We start from the raw sequence: 19,194 nt of genomic DNA on the forward strand, positions 1-19,194 counted from the left end.
TCGGGTGGGCCCTAAATCTGATGACAAAAGTCCTTATAAAAGAAGACACACTGGGGAGCAGGCCATGTGAAGATAGAGGCAGAGAGGGGAGTGATGTGGCCACAAGCCAAGGAAGCCTGGTACCACCAGGAGCTGGAAGATGCAAGGAAGGATCCTCCCCAGGAGCCTTTGGGGGAAACACAGCTCTGCTGACACCTTGATTTGGGGCAGCTGGCCTCCCGCACTGTGAAAGAACACCCTGCTCTTGCTTCAAGCTGTCCAGTCTGTAGTAATTTGTTTCAGCAGCCGTAGGAAACTAATGCAGTTGTGAATTTTATTTATTTATTTGTTTTTGTTTTTGTGGGTTTTTTTGCGGTACACGGGCCTCTCACCGTTGTGGCCTCTCCCGTTGTGGAGCACAGGCTCCGGATGCGCAGGCCCAGTGGCCATAACTCACGGGCCCAGCCGCTCTGCGGCATGTGGGATCTTCCCGGACCGGGACACGAGCCTGCGTCCCCTGCATTGGCAGGCGGAATCTCAACCACTGCGCCACCAGGGAAGCCCTGAATTTTATTTTAATCACACGTAAAGATCTGTTTGTGGACTCTGAAGACCTACACGATCCTTGTAGGCTGACCTTCCCTGCCGTGCTGCGCCGGCACCTGGCTGCTCCTGGAAACTCACCAAGTGCGATGCAGCCTTACCTGAGGGCCTTTGCCCTGGCTGTTTCCTCGGCTTGGATACTGTTCTCTGAGAAGTTTCCACACCTGTCTCTCTTACTCCATCCAGGCCACTGTCGAGCCGTCACCACCTCAGAAACCACCAGTCCATAGCTGCTGTCACTTCTTGAATTTCATCACATCTTTTATCTGTGGCTGAATTCCTCACGTTTCCCCAGGTTACCCCCACGAGGGCAGGGATCTTCGTCTTGTTCCTGCTTATTCTTTGTGCCCAATGCCTATCGCTGGCACTCCATAAATGTTTGCTGAATGCCTGATGTCTCCAGGCCTGAGGTCAGGGACTCTTAAAGGTAGACACAGCTTTCAGAAGATCAGTAAACTGGACTGGAATGGTGTCCATTCAACCAAACCACCGTTTTATTTATTTTGAATTGAGGCGAAATTCACATCACGTAAAATTAACCATTTGAAAGTGTACAGTTCATTGGGTTTTTTTAGTATGTAAACAATGTTGGGACTTCCCTGGTGGCGCAGTGGTTAAGAATCCACCTGCCAACGCAGGGGACACGGGTTCGATCCCTGGTCTGGGAAGATTGCATGTGCGCCACAACTACTGAGCCCGCATGCTGCAACTACTGAAGCCTGCGCGCCTAGAGCCCGTGCTCCGCAACAAGAGAAGCCACCGCAATGTGAAGCCCGAGCACTGCAATAAAGAGTAGTCCCCGCTCGCTGCAACTAGGGAAAGCCCGTGCACAGCAACGAAGACCCAACACAGCCATAAATGAATGAATGAATGAATGAATGAATGAATGAATGAATGGAAAGCCCGTGCACAGCAAAGAAGACCCAACACAGCCATAAATAAATAAATAAATAATCAAACAAACAGACATTGTACAGGGACTTCCCTGGTGGTCCAGTGGTTAAGACTCTGCGCTTCCACTGCAGGGGGCACGGGTTCAATCCCTGGTCAAGGGACTAAGATCCTGCATGCCACGCGCATGGTGCAACCAAAAAAACCCAAAAAAAACAAAAACAAAAAAACCAATGCTGTAAACCAACTTCTCTGTCTACTTCTAAAATATCTCCATCACCCCAAAAGGGGACTCTGAACCCAACGGCACTCACTGCCCATCCTGCCTCCTCGCAGCCCCTGGCAGCCACCAGCTGGCTTTGTCTCTCTGGATTTGCCTGTTCTGGACATTTCATATAAATGGGATCATACAAAATGTGACCTTTTGTGTCTGGCCTCTTGCACTTGCCATTGATGTTTTTGAGGTTCGTCCACGTGGTAGCATGAATCAGTACTTCATTCCTTTTTATGGCTGAAGAATCTTTCATTGTGCGGATGGACATCCACAAAATCATCTTGTAAGTGGCTTTTCAGATGAGGAAACCTAGGCTGCCCAGGGAGGGGGTAGTCACCGCCCAAATCTGGGAGCACTGGGGTTCAGTAAAGGAGAGGAAGAGGTAAAAACACAGCTGGACGTTTCTAGCTCCTTCTCTCTCATCCCCCAGCCCCCACCCTGCTCCCAACCTTTTTTTTAAACTTAATTAATTAATTAAATTTTGGCTGCGTTGGGTCTTGGTTGCTGCGCGCGGGCTTTCTCTAGTTGCGGTGAGCGGGGGCTACTCTTTGTTGCGGTGCGTGGGCTTCACAGGCTCTAGGCGCGTGGGCCTCAGTAGTTGCAGCACGCGGGCTCAGTAGTTGTGGCTCACGGGCTCTAGAGCGCAGGCTCAGTAGTTGTGGCGCACGGGCTTAGTTGCTCCGGAGCATGTGGAATCTTCCCAGACCAGGGCTTGAACCTGTGTCCTCTGCATTGGCAGGCGGATTCTTAACCACTGCGCCACCAGGGAAGTCCCCCTACTTCCAACCTTATCTCGGAGCCTGGCCGGGTCAGGAGGCAGCCACGTGGGGAGGGAGTGAGTGGGGATCCCTTCCACCTGGAGCTGGATGCTGAGTAGGAGCTGTGACTGTGGGTCTCCTCTGGTCCCTTGAGCGCCCCCAGAGATGTAGTTTCTCTTAACCCTGACAGAGACAGCAGGCAGGTGTGCCCCATTTCAGAGCTGAGCAGACTGATGTCTGCAGAGGCTGGGGGTCTTACCCAGGGCCACTTGGTCTAGGGACCCCTCCTGCCTCTTTTTGGGGACCCCATGCTTCTGTGGCCCCCATCACAGTGTATCCTGTAACGTCTTCACTTATCTTTTCCACCGTCCAAAGCTTTGCCCGAAGACAGGTTCCTAGAAGTACACGTTGGTGAGTCTTGGTTTTTTTCAGAGCACCGAGGGATGCTCACCCTCAGAGGCTTGGGGGATGAGGCCTTCTTTTGCTAAGCAGACGACCACACACTAACTTATTCTGAATGTAAACTTGGTTTTGGTGACTGGCTCTGCCTAGAGTGGGCTGCCAGGGGCTGTTTCTGGTTTGTGATGGTTTGCCATCTTCATAGAGTCACTCAGCAAACCATTTGCTACCCAGCTTCTTGGAGGAGAGAGACACAAAAAGTGACCCCGGAATGACACAGCCCAGCGTCAAACCTGCCCAAAGCATAAATAGCTCTGGTGGGGTTGTGGATGTGTTACTCCTGATTCCAGGGCCAGCCCCTGAGAAAGTCTGGGTGCAGGTCTGTGTCAAAAGAAACAGAAAAGAACAAAAGGAACCCGTGTGTTCTGAGCCTGCTGCTTTGGGCCCCGCCGCCTGCCCGTGTTTTGGTGGGGCCGGTTTGGCCCGTTCCTGAGCTTCATGGCCTCCTGGCAGTCAGGGTGAAAGTAGATGGGCGGGATCTTTGGTCTAAAAATATAGCTTTTGGTCGCTCACGTCTTTCTGTGCCTTGTTTTCCCCACCTATAAAAGAAGGCAGATCTGTAGAATTCTTCCACAATACTCTGGGAGAGGCTGGAGGATGAGCTGATGAAAGTCAGCACACATGTGGCCTCCACGGGGGCCTCTTCACAGGTCACCTAGTGGCCATTCCAGTCCCCCGGCCAGTTCAGTGGCCAAGGACCTTTGTCACATACAAATGTGATCTGCCCCAGACACTCTATGAATCCCTGCTGACTATACCCAATGGCAGGGTTGACGCAAGCCAGATTTGCCTGGTTCAAACCTCAGCTCAGCCACTTTCCAGCTGTGTGACCTTGGGCAAGCCACTTGACCTCTCTGAGCCTGTTTCCTTCTTTGTATATTGGGTGCCCCTGCCTTTTGTTGTGCTGTCCTGAGGACAGATGGGTTAACATGTGAAGTGCTTACACAGCGCTGGACACACAGTACGTGTTACCGTTAACTGTCGTTGTCATTATTATTCTGGGGAGGGTCTCCAGTCCACGGAGTTCCATGATTTGCCCAGAGTTCTCGTGCTGTTCCTCCCCCACTCCTCTCCCATCGCTCCCTGACCTTGACTTCTAATGCTCTCCCCGCTTCACTACTGCACTCGGCCACACCATTTTTCTCTGCGCTTTTGCAACACACCGAACTCCATCCGGCCTCCAGACCTTTGCAGTTGCTGTGCCTTCCGCCTGTGCTGCCCGTCCCTGCCTCTGTATCCCGTGGGACCCCTCAGCATCGCTCAGGATGTCATCTCAGGCAGACAGCATTGGGCCCAACTCCTGGTTGCTGGGGGCAGGGGAGCGAGCCTGGAGATCCCTCTGGAGCTTCCCCTGACACCTCACCGCTGGTGCTCGGAGCGCTGGGGCAGCAGAGCAGAGCCTGCCCGGCTGCAGATGGGAAACTGACACCCAGAGAAGCTCAGACCTGTCCCTGAGTCACACAGCCAGTTGCAGCCAAAGTTCAGACCCCTGGCTGACCACCAAGCTGTCCATTTTGGACTGTGTGCATGCGTGCGTGCGTGTGTGTGTGTTTGTGGCTGTCTTTTTTTACCCTCTGGGCCTGTCACTGTTACAACCCTGGTTCAGAATACCAATGTGAGGGGGTCATGTTTGCTTTTCCTGAGATGACAAGGGCAGAAATATATTAAAGACAGAGCCTGCCCGGTGGCCATGTCACCCTGGAGACTGGAGGGCCGGGAAGGGACAGGGGCAGCGGCTTGGGTACACGCCGGGTCCGGGCTGGGCCGGCCATGCTGCCCTCTGGGTGGACGGTCCGGCTGGGAGGAGACGGGTTAAGGAGGAGACGCTGGCCTGGAGCTCGCTTTCGCCTGCGAGCGGTGAACAGTGAGGTTTTTCTACGGAGCTATAAAAAGGCCTCCCCGTGTTTCAGCTCCCGGAGTGTCGGCTGGAAGCCCGCCAGGGTTACCATGGCGATGAGGAATTATTACTTACTGCCAAGGCTAGGAGAAAAAGCTCGTACTTTTGGCTTCCCAACGAGAGGAGTGGACTTATGTAATTCCCTGTGTTTATAGGCCCGGAGGGGCAGGAGGCAAGCAGGGATCCTGGGGCCCAACGCTGCGCTTTCACCCTGCTGTGGGTCGGGTGGTCCCGTGGGTGGTCCCTGGGGGACCTCTGCCCACCTCGTCTAAGGGGGGCATCGGGCCGGGGGCCTGGGGGGCCGGGCCGGCTGCAGGGCCCCCCCCGGCCGGGGCGGGAGCCCGCAGTCTCGCGGGAAGGCGGCACGGCTGCTCGGCGGGGCCGCCCCTCTCCCGGGTCAGCCCTGGAGGAAGGATGGGTTTGAGGTTGGACGCGGCGTGTCCTCTGGAAGCCAGCAGAACAATGTGTGTGTGTGGACTCCGCTGACCCACTTGCTGGCACCTTCTACTTCTCTTTCTTTTTCTTTTCTTTTTGTTTTTTCTGTTTTTGTGGGAGAGTTCCTTCAAGTTGTGTTTGGAGCTGACGTGAGCGAGAGGCCGGTCATGTGCTCGGGTAAGAGAAGTTTCCGGGCTTGGCAGTGGGCAGGGAGATGCGGTGTGACCCGGCCGCCCGGCGGGGGGAGAGGGGGCAGATATTGGGGGCCACAGATCGCAGGAGGACCGGGACCTGCGCCGGAGACCCCATTTGGTGGCCGACGGGCTTGTGCTCTGACGCCCCAGTTCTGCCCCGGCAGGTGGGCGATGACTGGGGCACAGTGGTCCCTGACGCCTTATCAGAGTTGCTGAAGCCCCAGAAAGGGTGCTGGGCAGGCAGCGGGCCCGGGAGGATGGGAGTGATGCGTGGGGGGCACAGTGCTGCTTTCCTGGAACCCCCGTACTGTGCGCGTCCCTGCGGGGGAGCGGGCAGGGCCAGGGATGTGGTGCTCCTGGCGTCTGTTCATCGGTGTTGGCCCCGGGAGGTGGGTTGGGGGCCTGGGGATTTGGGGGGCCGGTGCCTCAGTGGCCATGGAGCAAGGGGGGGGCCAGGTGCAGGCAGCGCTGTGGCTGCCCCGGCGCTCGGCTCCCACCGCGGTGGCTCTTGGCTGGGCGCCCGTGTCTGGTTTGAAATCAGCGCCACTGGCCCAGGCTTGCCCAGGGACCTGGCAGCGAGGAGCTGGGATAAACACTGGAAAGTTGGAAGGGCTTCCCGAGCTCACAAGGAGCCCTTAGTTGCAAGCGGAGGGGATGAGGGAGTGATTTGTCCTGAGGTCTGGGTGCGCCGGGGCCGTTGGGAGGCAGCGGGACGTCTCATGGGGCGTGTGAGCACAGGCCGGGGAGGGCTGGGTTCCCAGACGGCGTGGCTTGGTTGCCACGGACCTGGGTTTGAATCCTGGTTCTGTCCCTTTGTACATTGGGCCTCCCCTGTGCGAACCTCAGTTTCCTTGCCTGTCAAATGGGGCAGTAATAGGGGCCACACAGGCGTGAGGATGAGGTGGGGGGAGGGATGCAGGCTCCTGGTTCGCTCTGTGGCCAGACTGCCTGGGTTCACATCCCGGCTGTGTGATCTTGAACAAGTCACTTCACAGCTCTGAGCCTCGGTTTCCCCATCTGGCAAATGGATACTTCATCTGTCTCCACCCCTAAGTTGTTGAATGGCGTTAAGGGGGCTAATGAATGGTCCCTGCTCCACCCCTCACAGACAGGGTGACCTTGGACAGGTCGTGGAGCCCCATGGAGCCTCAGTTCTCCTGTCCATTCAGGGAGAGCAGCCCACACATTGCCTTGGAGAAAGCCGAGACACACCCGCAGGGGCCTCAAGTGGGCAGGTGTGGGGAGGCTCCGTCAGTGTAGACCACAAGCTTGCATTAAGTTAGTTACATCTTGGTCTCCATCGGTTTTTCTTTTCTTCCCTGTTGAGAGCCCTCCTATTTTATAGAAGTGAAACTCCAGCGACGTGAGAAGGGTCCCTCCCCAGCCCCAGCCTCGATCTGCATTTGGACCTGGGCTGCGGTCCCTGGGGCTTCCCCATTGCGTGCCTATTTCTGCCCTGTCCCTCACCAAGCCTGGGCCAGGCACCCTGACGGCGCCTGGCGTGGCTGGGGGCCGGGTGCACAGGGCTGGCTCTCCCGCCAAGGGTGGCAACTGTCCTGTGTTTGTAAGTGACACCGGATGCTGGGCCAGCGGCTGGCTCGGGGCCTCTCCTCTGAGGCCAGCAGGAACCAGTGGGGAATTCCCTGGTGTCCAGGCTGCCCACTCCAACTGCCCGCTGTCCCACTCCTCTCCTGGGGACCGTCCTCAGGCCTCTCCTGGGGCCTCGGGAAAGGCCTGTGCAGCCGAGGATCCCACGAGTGTCCCTCTGCTGCCCCCAAGCCCTCAGTGCCCACCTGGGTCAGCCACAGAGCTATGTTGTTGCCACCACTGCCCTGCCCTGAGGGTCTTGGGGACTCGATCCCCCATCCACAGAGAAAGACAGTCACATGTGGTGGCTCAGACCAGAGGTCGCAGAGGAGACCCTTGCGGTGGAACTGTCCTGCATCGTTGGTGGTGGCCACACGAATCTACACTGAGATAATAGTGCATAAATCTACACACACACACACACACACACACACACACACACGTGAGCACACATAAACCCCCGAGATCTGAATAAGGCCAGTTGTATCAATGTCAGTTTCCTGGTTGCAGCTATTATAAGGATGATACCATTGGGGGGAGCTGGCTAAAGGGTCCACGGGATCCAGCTGTATTATTTCTTACAGCTGCTGTGAATCTACAGTGATCTAAAAAGAAAGAGAGCACAGGCTCTGGGGCCTGGCTGTCCTGGGTTTGATCCCAGTGTGCTCCTTTGTAGCTGTGTGAATTACAGCACGTGGCTTAACCCTGCAGTGCCTCAGTATTCCTCATCTGTAAAAGGGGGGTAGTGTTTGGTACCTCACAGGGTTGGCACGAAGATTAGATGTGTTGGTTCATGCCAAGTGCCTAGGAAGGTGCTGGCACGTGCTGAGGGGGAGGGGTGCTGTCATTGGTACTATTATAACCCTGATGTGATGGCTGTAGTTTGCCCCACACTATCTCATTTCATACCGGAATCAGCCACGGGAAGGGAGCGTGCTGTATGAGCCCCACTTCTCAGAGGATAACACTGAGGCTCGGGTCAGGTGACCCACCCAAGGGCACACAGTTTGTAAGGGCCGGAGCTGGGACTCAAACCCCAAGCCAGAGCCTGTGTGTGGAGGTTCTTTCGCTGGGTGACCCTGGGGAGGTTGTTTGCCCTCTCTGAGCCTCGGTCCCCTCCTTCTTCTCTCCCCACTTGTCAGCTGGACAGGGTGCTGGGCTCATGACCTGTGAAAGCCAGAAAGCCTAGACTCTGGGCCCCTTCCCTCACTTCCTGGGCCCACCCAGAGCTCACACGTCTCAGTCACCTCCTCTGAGGCCTGTCTTTGCAGCCCCAAGGTGGGACTTGTTCTCAGCTCTGTCTGTGGGCTCACTCCTGGGGTGGCTGACCTCGCCTTTACTCTGAGCACTTTGACCTCCTTGCTCTGTCCTGTGGGTGCAGCCGTACCTTCTGCTGTTCCCTGTGGTAGGTACTGGTTTCCCTCGGACTCCTTCCTGCCTCTAGCAGTGGTGAGAAGGCCTTTGGGGTGTAACCAGCTAACCCTAGAGTGAGCTGGGTTATCTCTGTTGGCACTCAGCGTGAGAAGAGCATTTCTGTCCGGCCGAAGCTGATCCGAGGGTAGACGCTTCTCCAGGGGCTCCTGGGAGAGGGTCAGCAGATGGTTGTGCCCCTTATAGCCGGCTGGTAACTGAGCGTGGGCCCTTGGGCATCTCAAGAGGTCCAGGAAGGTCCAGGAAGGGGTTGCCTCAGGATTCTGGAGGCTTTCAGAGCATCCCAAGCTGGAGACACGTGGGTGTCTGTAGGACCCGGGGCGGGGGTCTGAGCTGCTGAGAGGGGTTCCACCGTCATGTTGGAGTGATGGAGGCTTGTGTTGGCAGGGAGGACGTCAGTCACAGCTGAGCGTCTCAGGTTCTGGCTTTGCTGGGCAGAGCCTGGAGGGGCAGGGAGTTGGGTGGGGGATTAGGGGCGTTCCAGCACCACGAGCCTCTTTGCTGTTTCTTAGAAGCCCCGATCATGGTCCTGCCTCAGGACCTTTGTACTTGCTGTGCTCTTCTTGAGACGCCGTTCTATGAGATCTTCACAGCTTCCTCTCATTGAGCCTCTGCTCACATGTCACCTCCTGAGAGAGGCCTCCATCATCACTCCTGCCACCTTGCCACTGTCATCACCTGGGATTTACATATGTCCATCAGCCGTGTCCCCCCAAACCCTCCAGGTGGGATTTTGTTCATCTTGGTAACCGCTGTGTCCCTGGCACTGGGTACATAGTAGGTGCTTAGCAAACAGTTGTTCCTGACTCAGTGTCCCCCACAAGCTGTGGACCTGGGCCTGTCCCCTCGAGGTGAATGGGGACAGATATGCACACCTGCGAGGGCTCCGGCTAGGGAGACCCAGGCCCCTCGAGCTGGAATTCATGGTGAGCTCACCTCCCTGCACCCCAGACGTTCTGCTCCCAGGGGTTGAGAATGCATTTGGGGGCATTCTTGGAAAACTAGAGTCCTTGGAAAAGCAGTAATTGTATGTTTGCTCAGGAATGCCCTGTAGGAACCCGCCAAGCATGCCCAGAAAGTCTGCACCTCCTAGGTAGTCAGAGAGGTGGGGCTGGTGAGCAAGGAAAGTGGTGGTGGTGGGGGGCCCTGAGGGGTCCAGGGTGCAGGGGAGGGGTGCTGACCAGGTGGGGCGGGCATTCTGCACAGCTCAGCATATTGAGTCCTTCCAATGCCCCTGTGATGGGGGCCCTGAATCACCCTTTCCAGATGAGGCACAGAGAGGGTAAGCAGCTTGCCCAAAGACACACAGCCGCAGGCACTCAGTACTCAGAGGCGTAATAGGTAGTGGTGCATGTACACACTGCTGTATTTAAAATAGATAACCCACAGGGACCTACTGTATAGCACAGGGAACCCTGCTCAATACTCTGTAATAACCTAATTGGGAAAAGAATTTGAAAAAGAACAGATACATGTATATGTGTAACTGAATCACTTTGCTGTACACCTGAAACTAACACAACATTGTTAATCAACTCTACTCCAGTATAAAATAAAAAGTTAAAGAAAATAGGTAGTGGCGTTTCCTGTGCAGTCATTCCTGTGCACAGGGCGCCACTCAGCTCTTTGAGATGATTTTATTTCACCCTCAGAGTCCCTTTGGCCATCCCTGTCTCACAGGACAGTGGCACAGCTGTAGAGAAGGCAGGATTGGAACCCAGGTTCTGTTGGGGCCCCTCCTCAGAGCAGGTGCTATTTTCCAGGGATCTGGCTCAGACCTGGGAAAGGGCCCACTTCCCAGTCTGCCTCCGAGGCCTGGAGATGTCCGAACTCTTTAGGAAGGCTGGGAGTCGGTTTCTCAGCGCAGCTCTGAAGCTGGAAGGCAGGAGGGGCTGCCTCCTACCCCCACCAGTCGCGGATTTACATGACAATGAGCCCTTTGTGCCTGGGTCCTGCCTTCTTCCCAGGCTAATAACATAATTCCAGGCCTGTGATGTCATAATGGCCCTTTCTGTGCTGAGGTGGGAGGCTGGGTGGGCAGCTGTGTGAGCGTCACCAGGGGTGGTGATTATCAGGGGGCAGAGGCTCTCGCCTTCCAGGACCCCCTTTCATCCTTCAGGAGGTGGGATTTGCTCCCATTTGACTCAGGAGCAAACTGAGACTCTGGGGTTTGTGTCCTTCCCCGCCCCCCGCCCCCCAACAGTGCGGAACCACTTCTTGGCCTGTGAAGCGGGAGTGAGTCATCAGCGGTGGGCCCTCTCCTGGAGGCGTGGGTGTGAGAGCGTTTTGCTTCCTCTAAACGGGAGGGAGGCCCTTGTGCCCTGCTCAGAGAAAATGGGTTCAAAGCCTGGGCATGTGGCCTCTCTGCGCCTCAGTGTTCCCATCTTGTCCATGCGGACTGTGCTGGGCCTTGTGCCAGGCTGAGCAGGGAGTGAGCTCTCAGTAGGTGGGCAATCAGAGAAAAGCTGAGGCCAGTGTAGTGGGGTGAACGGCCCCCCAAACACATGTGCACCTGTTAATACCCGGCCCATCTAAATGTGACCTGCTTTGGAAAAAGGGTCTTTGCAGATGTGTCTTGAGATGAGGTGATCCTGGGTTACCTGGGTGAGCCCTAAATTCAGTGACCAGTGTCCTTATGAGAGACAGAAAGAGGAAGAAGACACACAGAGGGTGGTCGTGTGACGATGGGCAGAAACTGGAGGGATGCGGCCACAAGCCAAGGGATGCCTGGAGCCACCAGGAGCTGGAAGAGGCCAGGAAGAATCCTTCCCTAGAGGCTTTGGGGGGTGTGGCTCTACAGACACCTTGATCTCGGACTTCTGGCCTCCAGAACAGTTAGAGAATAAATTTCAGTGGTTTCAAGCCACCCGGATTGTGATTATTTGTTTACAGTGGATCTAGGGAAACTAAATACCGCTGCCGGTGATCCCCAGTCTTTGGAGGTTGGGAGAGCTCTCCCTGGGAGGGGTTTGTGTGGTGCCTTTCCCCACCCAAGCCTGAGGGCCCAGGACAGAGTGAGGTGGTTGGGTGCCCAGCGGTGTGGGGAGCCCCATCTGAGGAGCCTGGAGCCAGCCTCCCACAAATTCCAGAACCGCCCACTGCCTGCTGCTACCTCTCCCGCCCCTAACGAGGAGGCCCAGGACCTGGAGGCTCCCTGGCTCCACGCTGGACCCTCCCCAAGCCTAGAATGCCCATTCCCCACATGCCTGGCAGCTCACCTAGCACCCAGATTGCAGCCATTCCCCAGCAAGCTGCCTCATTTGCCAGGTGCCCTTGAGAAATGGGTACATCAAGGCTCAGCGAGGGCGGGCTACCTGGAGAAGGCCACGCAGCCCCTCGGTGCTGGTGACGGCCTTCAGAGTCCCAGTCATGGCTAATGGCTGGGCTGGCATTGCAGCTCCCAGGAGGGAGGGATCAGAGTCCTGGGCCACCTTGAAAATGGAGCAGGCGGTGTAGATGTGTATCAGTTTCTGGGACACGTTGGCCCAGTGTAGATGACACCCTGAAATCTGGCTTTACGTAGATCCTGTCTTGGCCTCGGTTTCTCTGTTTACACAGTGGTCTTTGAGCTTCAGCCCAGAGCCTGGAATTTTGCTCTTAGAGTGTTTGTAGATATAACAAGCATTTATTGAGCGCTTGCTGTGTGCAACATGCTGGGACTCAGCGATGGACAAAACAGATGTGGTTCCTGCTTTCATGGACCTTGTATTTGGGCTTGTGGGGGGATGGGAAATAAGGCAGCAGGACTCTGGCAACAAGGATTCCAGGTCCTGATAAGGGCCGGGGACTGGGGTGGAGGCAAGGATGCTGTCTGCCTTCCCCTTCTGAGGCCTGGGGTCAGTGGTTTGCGGCAAGCTTTGGGTGCTGGCTGGTTAGACATGGAGATGGCCGCGGCCCATCTGCAGTGATCCGTGGTCGCCTCCAGCTGGCAAAACTTGACCTGGACCCATGAGCAGTGATGTTGGGTATGCCACCTGGAGCCTGGTAGGGTAGATGGGTCTCCCCCAGCCTGAGCAGGGTGGCAGGGGTACAGAGGTGATGGGGTCCCATCACACATTGGATAAGAGGTGGATGCTGGAGAGGGCTTACCTGGGTTTGCATCCAGGCTGTGCCACTTGCTTGCTGTGTGACCTCAGACAAGTTACTTGGCCTCCCTGTGCCTCAATCTTGCCTCTCAGGGCTGTTGGGATGATCAGATGAACCGATGCCAGTGAGCAGCGTGTTAGGGATTGGCTGTGATCATGAGCGTGAGGCGAGGCGCTCACCTTGGATCTAATGTAGTGACTGCTGAGAACCTGGGAGCCAGAAGTCGTGTTTGTTCATCTTTCCCTGGCCGCGTTCCTATCTGTGGGACATTGGACAGGCTTCTTCGCTCCCAGACCCTCAGGCTCTCTGTCTTTGAAATGGGAGCCGGCGCAAGTCTGTGGCCGCATGGAGGCCGGGAGGAAAGGGATGGTGGAAGTTAGCATTTATGGGGTTGAGGGGGGTGGGGTCAGGATCTCCACCTGCTGGTTCAAGCCTTGGCCACCTTCCAGGCCAGGAGCAGCTGCCCGTTTTACAGCCCAGGGAACTGAGGCCCCAGCGGGAATGGGACCCATGGCACGCCTGTAGGTGGGTGCAGCCCGCGTGGCCTCCTGGCTGCAGACAATGCCTGCCTTCTGACCTGGCTGGGGCTGCTGGGACCTGCTCAAGTGGCCTCTGTTTATTAGCACGTTCAGTTCAGGAGAGCAGATGTTCAGAGAGAGAGAGAGAGAGAGAGAGAGAGAGAGAGCGGGAGAGAGAGAGAGAGCGGGAGAGAGAGGGAGACAAGTGCACTCAGGATGTTACTCCAGAAACTGAGGCTGGAGGCTAAATTTACTGCGCAGGGCAGCGTGGGTGGGGTGTGCCTGCGGCTGAGGAGTGACCCAGATCTGAGTCAGCCAGGAGGGGCACCTTTATCTGCAAAGCCACTGTCTGCTGTATCCCCATTAGAGCCACTGACGGCTCAGGACTGGGCTGGGAGACGCCACTTCTTCTGGGTGAGAGACAGGGCAGGCGTGTCCCAGGCTCCTTCCTCCTACGTTGAGTCTGGCCTGGGCTCCGTCTCAGTTCTCCTTGCCTCCTTCTGGCTGGCTTTAGACCTCTCCCTACCTGTACAGGTGAGGAGACCAGAGGGCGGAGGAGATCTGATTCTGGGGAGAGATTTCATGGGGCTTAGAAGCTGGGCTTTTGGGCGTTGCTATCGTAGGTCTCTTGGTTGCAATTGTCAGACTCCCTGCTTCTCCTGTATTTAACACAAAAGGCTCAGGTAAGCTTCAGGCAAGGTTGGATCTGGGGCTCAGGTGACGAGGTGCTTTTCCTTGTCCAGTCCCTGGTAGCACAGCCTCATCCCAGCTCAGCGGCCCCAGTGGAAGGTTAGCCTGTCGTTCCCCGTATTCCAGCAAGTCTTGGGAATGAACTTTTATCAGCTCAGCTTGAGAGTTAAGCCCCTCCCAAATCAATCACTGCAGCTGGTGCTGATTGGCCAGGCCTGGGAGGTGGGATCAGCCTCCCCCAAGGCCAGGAGTGAGGGCTGCAGGAGGGTTGGTGGCCCAAGGACAATGGGGTTTGGTTTGCCATGGACAGCTCCATGTGTTGGAGATGAGCCAGCCCCCCTTTCACAGCCAGTGTGTGTCCTGTTGGGGTTAGGGTGGTGTCGCTGATGGGTAAGTGGCCCAGCCCCTCTCATTCCCTGTTGTCATTAGGGGCCTCCCGGGCCCCGCCTCCAGCCTTTGCCCAGGTCGGACCCTTGCCATCCCCCCTCCCTGAAGCTCCCCGGGCTTTGCTGGACCCTCTCTTGTGGCTCCCAGCTGACCACATGTCAGAAGCCACAGGTCACATCCTGGCAGTGTGAGGGCTGGATTTGGATGTCAGACTGATTTATTGCATTGGGTTTATAGTCAGTTTTTTTCTTTTTTTTTTTGATGTGGACCATTTTTAAAGTCTTTCTGGAATTTGTTACAGTATCGCTTCTGTTTTACGTTTTTGTTCTTTGGCTGCACGGCAGGCGGGACCTTAGCTCCCCGACCAGGGATCGACCCCACACCCCCTGCATTGGAAGGCGAAGTCTTAACCACTAGACTGCCAGGGAAGTCCCCAAGTCAGTGTTTTTTAAATAGAAATTGCAAATTGAGGGATGTCTGAAAATCAGACTTTCTTCTCCTGAAAGAACTGGAAGCTGTGATCCCCTGGGCCACCCCCTTCCTGTGCCCTTTCACACACACACACACACACACACACACACACAGCCCCACCTGCCCCTCCTTTTCACGGCCCCAGCCTGGCCTGAGGGTATTGCAGGCCAGGCTGGTGGATGTGCACAGCCCTCCTTTCTCTTTCCGCCTCCCTACTTCTGGCCTGGGACCCTCCGCCCTGGAGCCTTTTTGCTTCTCCTCCCTCCCTGAACCAATAATCAACTCCCTGGGGCACTCTTGCCGCTCCTGGGCAGGGAAGCCGTTCGCTGTCTGGAACTCCTGGCTGCAGGGCTGGAGGACCTTTTGAATTCCTGATCACTCCTCCGTCATCAGAGACTCAGCAACGAATGCCCTCGAGCTAATTCAGTGGCCTGGTTGCGTCCACATTTGGACAGAGCTGATCAAAGTGGATCCTTTCTCCCTCGGCCTGGGCGTCTGGGTGGCAGCAGGGGCCTCCCAGCCAGGCCTGTGGGAGGTGGGCCTGCAGGGGTCCAGACTGGTGGTTTGCTGGGGGTCCAGGACGGGGCCGGGGGGGGGTGCATGGGAGGGCGGTAGGTGAGTGGGTGGGCTCCCGGCCTAGAGCAGCTATTCTTAGCAGCAGAAACATTTGTCCTTGTTCACATGTGGCGGAGGACGTCCCCCAGAGATCTGCCCTGAAATATTAGGGATGACCCCATAAATTCTTTGGAAAGCCGTCCTTGAGGGCTTGTGTGTGTGGAGGAGGCGTTTCCGGCAGCTGCACAGCTGTGGACACGTTTGCCAGATGTTGGTGCAGGGGAGTTGGTGGGAACCCAGGGGCTGCCGCCCTCACCCTCGGGGTCTCTGCACTGACTGTGAGCCATGGGGTGGAGACTGCAGTCCAGCGGGCATTGAGAGAGCTGCTTTGGGCCTGGCCTCAGGTTTCAGGGTCCAGGGGCCCATCTCAAGGGGCAGAGAGTTTCTGGTCAGCCCTTCCCTGGGTCCAGGCCGTATGGTTGGAGGCGGCTGGTCAATGGAGACTTCTGAGGGACCAGACCTGTTAGACGCTGGTCTGCAGGCCCAGTTGTGCCCCGTGGCCATTGGGTGCTGAGGTGAGATGGGCTGAGACTGGCCTTTGGCTGTGGTTCCTCTCAGCCCTTGGCTGTGAGGGGCTGCTGAGTGCTAGGCAGCACCCTTGGCCACACTGTCTTTTTTCATGGGGGCTGCTCTGACAGTGGGAACCACCACAGAGCAGCTGGGTGCTCTTAGCTAGCAGTCAGGGAGTCCTCCCTGGAGGAGGTGTGTGTGTGTGTTCAAAATTTAAAGAAAAAAATTTTAAACTGTGGCACCACACACATAACAGAAAGCTGACCATCTGGACCATTTTTAAATGTACGGTCCAGTAGCGCTCAGTACGCTCACACTGCTGTGGAACCATCCCCACCATCCTCTCCAGAACCTTCCTCTCCAGGACTTCTTTTATCTTGCCGAGCAGAAGCTCTGTGCCCATTAAACATGAACCCCCCCTGTGCCTCCCCCAGGCCCTGGCACCCACCCTTTTACCTTCTGTGACTGACTCCTCTGGGCACCTCATCTGGGCGGAATCTACAGTGTTTGCCCTTTTGTGTCTGGCTTATTTCACTTAGCAGAATGTCAAGCGCTGGGTTCTGTGGCCTCTTTTCTCTTCAGTTGTTGGTTCAGTCCGACCCAGGCAGCCAAGTGGACAGACCCAGGACCCCAGCCCCATATCCTTTAGAATCCCAGGGTCCTCCTGGGGACCCCCTTCATAGGCGCACCCCGCATCCCAGCCTCAGGGCAGGGGGTTAATCGGTTTGCCCAGGTCACACAGCCGCCGCCCAGACACCAGCCTCTTCTCTGTGTCCCATCCCCGCCTCCACCGCTTCCCTCTGCAGAGAAAATTGCCGTTTGGAAGGCCAGATGGAGGAGCCGGGTCTAATGGAAACCACGTCCCTCCCGGGGTGCCCAGAACTTAATGAGGAAGAGCCTGGAAAAATCCGGCGTCATGTTTGTGAAATACCCCAGAGGGAGGTCGTGTCGCAAGGCAAGGGTTCTCGTGCGGAACCCTGTGACCTGGTGTGCCAGGAGGTTTGTCAGGGCTGTGGTTTCTCTCTCAACCTCTCTCTCTCTTCCTTTTAAAATTAAAAGGGGAAAAAGGAAAAAGAGTCACAGAGGAAGTGATTTTGAGCAGCTCTTGCCCTGGCAGGGAAGCTGGGCCGGGCGGCTGAGCTGGCCGCAGCCCAGCGGACACAAACGTACCAATTAAATTGGAAACAGAAACGGGCCTCCTCGACAGCTCCAACCAGCAACGCATCCCTGCTTGCTTTGGGAGGGGGCCTGGGCTGGCGGTTTAGGGGATCAGAATGACGCCTGGCAGCTTTCTGGCTGTGTGACCTTGGGCAAGTGAGTTCACCTCTCTGAGCCTCGGTTTCCTGATCTGTTGAATGGGGATAATCATGTTTGGTGAGGGAAATCAGATTCTTCCGGTGAGTGGGAGCCTGTGGATGAGGTAGAACCTGTCGGTAGCAAGGGGTGGGTATGAGGGACCTGGGAGGGTTTCTCGAAGCAGAATCAGTGGCAGGGGGTGGGCGGAGGTTCTCCCAGTGGCTGGGGATCCTTTTTCAGGGAGGTAAGAGGTGGGGCAGGTGCTGGGGGCATGTTTTTCCCTGGAAGGTTTTTTGTTTTCTTTTTCCTTCTTCTTCTTTTTTTTTTTTTATTGGCCGAGCTGTGCAGCTTGCAGGATCTTCGTTCCCCAACCAGGGATCGAACCCGTACCCCCTACAGTGGGAGCACAGAGTCCTAACTACTGGACTGCCAGGGAAGCCCCTTCCCCGGAAGGTTTGATGCAGGATGTGGCGTTTGGGGGTCTCTCCTCCACGGCCTCCCAGCCAGGCTGCAGCGGCATTTCTGTCACGGGACCTGGCTGTCCTGGTGCAGCTGGAGCCCGTCCCCCCTGCATGGCCCCTGGGCTCAGTGCAGGCCACTATGCCCACCTCCTCAGACGCCTGGACCACGTGGGCCAAGCGATCCAGCTGAGGAGGGCGGAGTCTGGCCATGCAGCACCAGCCTGCTGACCCTCTTTGGGCCTCAGTTTCCCATCTGTAACAAGAGGGCAATGAGTGAGACGTTGTGTAGACAAGGTCTCAGGGCTGAGAAGAGCAGCACCCCCTTCTCCTTGTTTCCAGACTGCGAGGGCCTGCTCACCCTGGGAAGCAGCCTCTGCTTTTTCTGTTTTCAGGTGTGGGTGTCCCTGGTCTCACCTCCTAATTAGGGACTCACTCTACCGTTTGGTCGGCTCACTTCCCCCAGCCTCAGTTGGCTCATCTGCGAAGTGGGGATAGTCAAGGTCACTACCTCTGCCAGTAACATCATCACTATCGTGGCTGGTTACCTTGCCTGTCTCCCTCCCTCGTCCCAGTTTTTGGAGCAGCGCAGGGTAGTAACGGCCACAGCTCTTGTTTTGGGGACTCATTTATGGGTGTTGAACTTCCCATACATCTTTTCCCAATGAATCCTCTTTCCACTGGCCCTTGGAAGAGAGTTTTACAGATGGGACAATAAAGCCCAGAGAAGTCGGGACTGTGCCCAAGGTCACACAGCTACATCGTGGCAGAGTTGGGATTTGAACCCATTTGGTCACTTTCCACACGTGGGAGCCCTTTGGCCACTTTCCACACGTAGCAACGCGCGGGCAGGAGGTGGCTTGGTGGAGAGGGTACATGTCTAGGATTAGGGCAGCCTGCTGGAGGGCACCACCTTTCCTTAGTGACTGAGGGGCTGTGACAGCTCACAGCCTCCAGGGCTCCTACTATGCATGTGATACCCGGTGGGGCTCAAACTGCAGGTCAGGAGCTCAGTCTGGGGGTGGGGAGACAGCGGGTAAACAGACGGTGGTGGTGCATGGCGTTGGGCCCGGGGGAGCGGCGGGAAGAGAGAAGCTTGCGGGAGCCCAGGCTGGCAAGTTGGAGTTGGGGTCGGGTTCTCGGGAAGTGATGGTGGAGGTGAGAGCTCCAGCCAGCCAGCCAGGCCGGACGGAGAAGGGGAACTGAGCCCTTGGCCTTTGAGTACCGTTGGCCTGGCTGGGGATAGAAACGAACATAGCTGACCAGGAGAGGGTGTGTCCATCCCATGTGGGTAGCTCCTGCCCGCCTCCGGCCGGTCGTGCCCCTAAGTGATTTTGTTGTGGGAAAAAACACACACGATTACCATTTGAACCATATTAAAGTGTACGGTTCGTGGGCATTTAGTAGAGTGAGTGGTGTGTCACCATCACCACTATCTCGTGCTACAACATGTTCATCACCCCAAGGGAAACCTAATACCCATGAATAGCCGCTCCCCTTCCTCCCCTCCCCCAGCCCCTGGCAGCCACCAGCCCGCATCTGACTCAATGGATTTGCCTCTTCTGGACATTGCACATAGATGGCATCATTCAACATGTGGCTTGGCATGACGTTTTCATGGTTTATATGCCCCTCTTTATGGCTAAATAATATTC

The 19,194-nt window shown here is 56.4% G+C and overlaps 1 protein-coding gene across 31 annotated transcripts in view; it reads left to right on the forward strand.

Moving 5' to 3' along the window:
• Positions 1 to 19,194, forward strand: part of NCOR2 (nuclear receptor corepressor 2) — a 224,483-nt gene that overhangs the window by 42,646 nt on the left and 162,643 nt on the right. Inside the window, exon 1 of one of the 31 annotated variants that reach the window (XM_089894359.1) lies at positions 5,387 to 5,473. The exons of the other annotated variants lie outside the window; for them this stretch is intronic. The gene's annotated coding sequence lies outside the window, so the exon portion shown is untranslated. Of the gene's footprint in view, positions 1 to 5,386; positions 5,474 to 19,194 lie in introns of those variants that run through there. 31 annotated transcript variants of the gene reach the window in all.

Source organism: Delphinapterus leucas, chromosome 14, assembly GCF_059928025.1.
Source record: "Delphinapterus leucas isolate spDelLeu-1000000601 "Yukka" chromosome 14, BTC_Dleu_Yukka2, whole genome shotgun sequence".
Taxonomy (NCBI): domain Eukaryota; kingdom Metazoa; phylum Chordata; class Mammalia; order Artiodactyla; family Monodontidae; genus Delphinapterus; species Delphinapterus leucas.